Below are 7,585 nucleotides of genomic sequence, written 5' to 3' on the forward strand. Positions count from 1 at the left end.
CCCAAATCATCAAATTACTTCTTTTTTTTTTAAATATCATGGCAACAAGTAATGATTCAATATTCAGCTATGCTCAAAACAGTATTCCGATTTTCAATGGTGAGAGTTATGATTTCTGGAGCATTCAAATGAGGACATTGTTTATGTCTCATGATCTATGGGAATTAGTTGATGAGGGGTACGAAGCAGCAGCAGCAACTCAGGAGGAGATAACATCCTGGTCAGCAGCCAAACAAACTGAATTCAAAAATAACAGAAAAAAGGATGCAAAAGCTCTTCTTTTTATTCAACAAGGAGTCAACAAAGCCATCTTTCCGCGTATCATGAGTGCTAAAACTTCAAAAGAAGCATGGGAGATCCTGAGGAAGCAGTTTCAAGGATATGACAAAGTAATCTCGGTAAAACTCCAATCACTTTGGAAAGAATTTGATAATATGCAGATGAAAGAAAGCGAAACTGTTTCTGAATTTTTCTCCAAAGTTTCAACCATAACGAATCAGATTATAAGTTATGGTGATACCTTAGAAGACAAAAAAATTGTGATGAAGGTCTTGAGAAGCCTTCCTGCAAAATTTGAACATGTGGTAGCGGCCATTGAAGTTTCTAAAGATCTGGCAACACTTACTCTTGATGAACTGATGGGTGCTCTTGAAGCACATCAAGAAAGAATACAAAGATTTGCAAATCAGCCTATGGATCAAGCTTTTCAAGCAAAAATGAACATCTCTGATAAGAGGGAAGCTTCACATCAGGATGGTAACAAACGGAGCAGTTACAACAACCAAAGCAGCAACAGAGGGAGGAATCAAAATTGGCGAACACGAGGCAGAGGAAAGAGGTACAATTTTAATAACAGAAACAATAATTCGAAATGCATTATATGTAACAAGACAAATCATGAATCAAGAAATTGCATCTTTCGTTGTAAAAGATGCAAAATTCCAAATCATTCTCAGAAGGATTGCTGGTTTCAAAATAGAGATCAGGCTAATTTCTCAGAGCAGGATGGAGACGCGCAAGTAACTTTTTCATGCATGAATACGCAACTGCAACAACACCACTGCTGGTATATTGACAGTGCTTGCAGTAATCATATGTCCGGAATCCGAGAGCTATTTGCAGAACTTGATGAAAGTCAGAAGTCTGAGGTAAAGATTGGAGATGGAAAGACTCTCAAAATTGAAGGCAGAGGAGTCATTGTCTTTCATTCAAACGAAGGTAAGCCTCAAAAAATTACTGATGTTTACTATGTTCCAGAATTAACACAGAATCTCTTAAGCACTGGCCAACTAATGAAAAAGGGGTTTTCTCTGACATTTGATGCTGAGCAATGTATTATTTTCGACAAAAAGAAAAAATCTGAAGTGGCAAAAGTGAAGATGATGCCAAACAAAACATTTCCATTGACTCTGCCACTACATGACACATTTGCTCTTAAAGTTGATACTAGTCAGGACTCAATTTTATGGCACTTGAGATATGGACATCTCAATTTCAAGGGCCTTAAATTATTGAAAGATAAAAATATGGTGGTTGGTCTACCTGATATCTCAGATGTAAACAAAGTATGTGAAGGGTGCATCTACGGAAAAATGCATAGACTGCCTTTTCCAAGGACTGCTTGGAGAGCAAAAGCACCGCTGGAATTGATTCACTCAGATCTATGTGAATCACGAACTCCATCAATAAATGGCAGCAAGTACTTTCTTTTGTTTGTTGATGACCATACAAGGATGATGTGGGTCTATTTTCTCAAGCAAAAGTCTGAGGTCTTCACTTATTTTCTACAATTTATGGCACTGGTGGAGAAGCAAAGCAACAAACAAATCAAAATGCTTAGAACAGATCGCGGCGGAGAGTATTTATCAAATCGTTTTCGAGATTATTGCAAAGAGAAAGGTATTCGAAGGCAGCTAACAATCAGGTACAGCCCCCAACAAAATGGTGTCGCTGAACGCAAAAATCGGACAATTGTTGAAATGGCGAGAAGCATGTTAAAAGGTAAAGGTCTTTCGAATGATTTCTGGGCCGAGGCTGTTAACACAGCTGTCTATATACTCAATATTTCTCCAACAAAAGCCGTATTCAACAAAACTCCATATGAAGCCTGGTACAAGAAGAAACCTGATGTACAAGGGCTCCGAGTATTCGGTTGCATTGCTTACTCTCTCATTCCTGCCCAACGCAGAGAAAAGTTTGATGAAAAGGGTGAAAAACTTATTTTTCTTGGCTATAGTGAAGAGTCAAAAGGCTACCGTCTCTACAATCCAGCCACAAAGGATATTACTATCTCACGAGATGTGATTTTTGAAGAAACAGGAAGGTGGTTTCCTGATGAAAAATCACCTCAATCACCTGCAAATAATGTTCCTTTATATGTACCAGAATTCAGTGACGATTCCAAACCTGCAGAAGACTTTGAATTAATTGAAGGCACCACAGATACATCTGTCAGAAGAATTCGCTCAATATATGATGTATACGATTCTTGTAATGTGGCATTTTTTACTGGCGAACCCCAATATTATGAAGAAGCTGCAAAAGAACAAGCTTGGAGAAAAGCGATGGATGAAGAAATTTCAACAATTGAGAGAAATAATACGTGGCATCTTGTTGATCGTCCAACTAACAAAGACGTAATTGGAGTTAAATGGGTTTTCAAAACAAAATATAATGAGGATGGAAGTATACAGAAGCACAAAGCTCGATTAGTAGCGAAAGGATATTCTCAGCAGCCCGGAGTTGATTTCACTGAAACATTTTCTCCAGTGGCTCGCATGGAAACAATTAGAACTGTTCTTGCACTGGCAGCTCAACTTCAACTACCAGTTTATCAACTCGATGTCAAGTCAGCGTTCCTAAATGGTGAACTCAAGGAAGAGGTTTACGTGGAGCAGCCTCAAGGGTACGTGATAAAAGGAAAAGAAGATAAAGTTTATCGTCTTGTTAAGGCGTTATATGGACTGAAGCAAGCGCCACGTGCTTGGAATGCTAAGATTGATGGTTATTTTCGTAAAAAAGGTTTCCTCAGAAGCAAAAGTGAGCCATCCTTGTATGTAAAAAAATCTGGTACGCATGACTTTCTCATTGCATGTTTATATATGGATGACTTGATTTATGTGGGAACCAATGCTGATATGGTCGAAGATTTTAAGAACTCTATGAAAGAAGAATTTGAGATGACTGATCTAGGCCTCATGAAATATTTTCTGGGTATTCAAGTAAAACAATCAAAAGGAGAAATATTTCTGTCTCAAGAAAGATATGTTGATGGCCTGTTAAAGAAGTTCCGCATGGAAGGTTGTAATCCAATGAAAACTCCAATGGCTACAAATCAGAAATTACAACTTGATGATGGATCAGACAAGGTTGATGAAAGACTCTATAGAAGTCTTGTGGGATCACTTATATATCTCACAAATACACGGCCTGATATAGTACAATCAGTCAGCCTTCTTTCAAGATTCATGCATAATCCAAGTCGTATACACTATGCAGTTGCAAAACGCGTTCTACGCTATCTTAAGGGTACAAAAAATCATGGTCTCAAGTATGTTCATAATGAAGAATTGAAGATAACAGGCTGATTGGGTATACAGATAGTGATTGGGGAGGATCATTGGATGATGGCAAGAGTACATCTGGATATGTTTTCTTTTTAGGAACAAATGCTATCTCTTGGTCATCAAAAAAGCAGAAAACAACAGCACTATCTTCCACAGAAGCTGAATATGTTTCTGCAACAGAAGCATCATGTGAAGCTGTTTGGTTAAGACGAATTTTGGCCGACTTGGAGCAAGTCCAGAATGATCCAACTATTATCTACTGCGACAACAAATCAGCCATAGCAATGACTGAAAATCCTGTTTTTCATAGTCAGACCAAGCATATTAAACTTCGTTATCATTTCATTCGGGATTTGGTGCAAGAGGAAGAAATTCGGTTGGACTACATTGGTACAAATGAGCAAGTTGCAGACATGCTCACAAAGTCAATCTCAAGTAATAAGTTCGCATACTTTAGAGATCAGATGAGAATTACAAATTAAGAGGGGATGTTAAAAAGATAATTTGTAATTCCTATAATCCAAGTATCCAGAATATTCTAGTCCTAGAGTCATGATCAATGTTCAATGTATGAAACCAAGAGTCTCCAAATTATTCATGTATCTAATTAATGATGAATTCTAGGAAGAGTCTAGATACTTTGTCTATCTATATAAAGACTGCTATAGCAGCACATGTAATTTATCAAGAAACAATAAAATCTTATGTTTTCTTCAAGTTCTGTACCCAACAATCAACTCATGGAGAGTTGGTTGAAAAATGAGATCACTAGATTGAAGGTATTAAAATTTTCACATCTTTATGAGACGGCCGACTTTTTCCTACCATGTGTACAACGTGCCTTGATTTGTATATATATGTATGCTGCTTCTTGTTTATGTATTTGATACTAGCATTTAATTAACCTCTCAACTTTTTCAGGATGAAAACAATGCTCCCCGACAACTTATATATGATAATCGAATAAACTGTGCATGTGGATGCGAGGATGGGGGAGAAGACTCAGAGGATGACAATGGCGGCCATTAGGCTGATTGTTTGTTTTGTTATCTTTTGAACTATTGTTTGGGTTGAATGTTAGAATAAATTGATATGGGTCGTTTGATCGATCTTGGTTTGGATTTTTATATATATGGATTGGTTTGAATTATGTCTGTGGATTGTTTATGTTGTGGAATTTGTGTGTTGGCTGTTGGTCAATTTGTTTTTATGGTTAATGTTTATGTATGTGTGTTGTTGATTAATATCACCTGTGCTGGATTGTTATTGGATAAAGTAGAACCCCTACTATAGAGATATGCCACTAGGAAGTAGGGTCATTAAAGCTTAATTCATGCTATTATAAGTTGATTATGTATCTCAAGATTAGTTGTTTAAGACATTTGCAAAACCAATTAATGGTGGCATATTCAATATCAACCCAAGGACAGAGCTGCTGTTTTTAAAGGTGTCGTGTTTTAAAATCATGGTTTTCACATGAACTACTTTTATGCAGGTAAAATGATACTCTCAAGGTTTTGATGATGACACTAACAGCAAGCTAATAACATGAAACTGATATGTGTTAGCATGCTATCAAAGGTTGTTTATGCGGACTAACAGTGTTTCAGGATGTTAGCATGATTATAGCTGACAGCAAGCTTACAGGGATATTTACAAGCTATCAGCAGGCTTACAGCGTGAACAGAGAAACAATCGGATAAAGATCAAAGTATATTTTCATGGAGATTTAATAGGAAACGACTTTGTAAGGATTCTAATATTTATATATATCTGATATAAATATTAGAGCTCAGTTTTATAAAGAGTTTTCATTCAAAAACGTTTTCCTAACAAATAGGAGATTTTATCTCAAAAGAATCTTATCTTTAACAAACTCCTATTTTGTTTCAAACGGGTTTTTGTTTAAATGACTTACTGAGATGATTTCAAACGTATTCTATCTTTTACTCAGTATTATGTCATCCAAACGTTCATCATTCAATTCAAATTTAAACGTGAGGTTGTTACCAAGATCGTTGGAAATTTGTTGGATTGTGACCGTTGGTATGATGTATATAAATTTGTGTGTGCTTTCATTTTCGGTAGAGAACAAGGAGAACACACCAAGCTTTCTGAAATACAACTCTTTACATTGCTAAATCTTTTATTGAGCTCTAGTACTTATATTTGCATATATATCTATATTGAGAGTTCATAGTTTCGGTTGTATTACACTTATTCATTGTATTGTTCAAGGTGTAATGTTTTGTTGCTGTGTATCGAGCTTGTGAAACAAGGGAACAAGGGGACTAGTTAGCTAGAAGAGTATACTTGGGAAGTATAGGTCTTGGAGAGCTTTTGGTTCGTGGTTCAGGGGTTTCAGCAGGCTGATAACAGGAACAAGGGAGAAAGGGAGTTATATTATTGAATCTTGTAATCGTCGATATTATTGATTAATAATATAATCTCTTACCAGTTGGTAGGGGACCAGGACGTAGACCATTAGGGTTAGGGGTCGAACCTGGCTAAAATTCTTGGTGTTGCTAGCATACTGCTTTACATTATCTGCATTGCATTTATCTTATTAGCAGGCTAACAGTTTACTCTGAAAATTAACAGCAGGCTGTCATTGACAGATTAATTATTCGGTAACTTATAAAAATCGGGTATATTAGCCATAACACCTATTCACCCCCCCTCTAGGTGTCTAATTTCAATTGGTATCAGAGCTGTGTTTGTACTAATACTTCTGTAACAGGAATAGTATCGATCGATATGGCTGATAACTTTCAGGGAAAGTCCGATTTTAGAGCTCCCCTCCTCACGGGTTCTGACAACTACAACTGGTGGAAAGGCCAAATGGAGGCTCATCTATCCAGAGATCCCCTAATGCAAAGAGTTGTGCAAAGAGGTCCTTATGAATATCGTGATAGCGATGGCAAAGTCAAGGACGTTGATGTTCTCACAGTGGACGAGCTATCAAAGGTTGCTGCCAATGGAAAAGCAAGGAGTACATTAATCAATGGGCTGAATCAAGCTGAATATGACAAGGTCTCTTCTCTCAAATCTGCAAAAGAAATTTGGGATGCATTGGAGACATATCACGAAGGCTCAAAGGCATTAAAGAAAGTCAAGCTCGGAAAGCTTATGAAAGAATTTGGAAGCTTTGCTATCAAGAAGGGAGAATCCATTCGAGAAAGCCAAGCTAGATTCCAAGTCACTCTCAACAGTCTTGAAAGACTTGGCAAAAAGATTCCTCAATCGGAAATCAACATGAATATTCTAAATGCTGTTCCATTCGAATATGGTGCCAAGGTCACAGCATTAGAATCAGCTCTCAACATTGATACTATGGATCACCTGGCTATATTTGCTGAGTTGGAACAATTTGAAGCTAAGATTGAAGCTAACAGCTCAGAAAGCAGCAAGCTGCCAACAGAGAAAATGAAGAATCTTGCACTTCACTCCACTGCCAGCAGGCTGGAATCAGATGAGGAAACAGAATCAGATGAGGATCTAGCTCTTATGTCCAGAAAAATCAAGAGAATGATTGAAAAGAAAAACAAAATGAAACGAGAAAAGGGCAAAGCTTTTGGTGCAAAGAAAGATCCAAAGGATGATGCATGTTTTGAATGTGACAAGAAAGGACATTTCAAAAGGGATTGCTACAAGCTGAAAAACAAGTCTAAGCCGTCTAAACAGCAAGCTGATTACAAGAACAAAAAGAAATCAAGGGCACTTCTCACATGGAGTGATGATGAAGATGAATCAGCTTCTGATGTTTCAAGTGATGAGATGGTTAACTTGGCTCTTGTTGGTCTCGACGGTTCAATAGAGACAACTGATTCAGATTCAGAGACTAATAGTGAGGTACATTCTATTAATTCTGAATTACATTCAATTGATACAACATCTTGTGAACTAACCATGCAGGATAAGAGTTGTCTATCAATTATGGAACTCATTGATCTAAAGAATGAGAACTATGAGCTCGAGAAAGAAAATGTTCATTTGAAGAAAGTCATAGGTGATTTCTT

The sequence above is a fragment of the Daucus carota genome, chromosome 3, assembly GCF_001625215.2.
Source record: "Daucus carota subsp. sativus chromosome 3, DH1 v3.0, whole genome shotgun sequence".
Taxonomy (NCBI): domain Eukaryota; kingdom Viridiplantae; phylum Streptophyta; class Magnoliopsida; order Apiales; family Apiaceae; genus Daucus; species Daucus carota.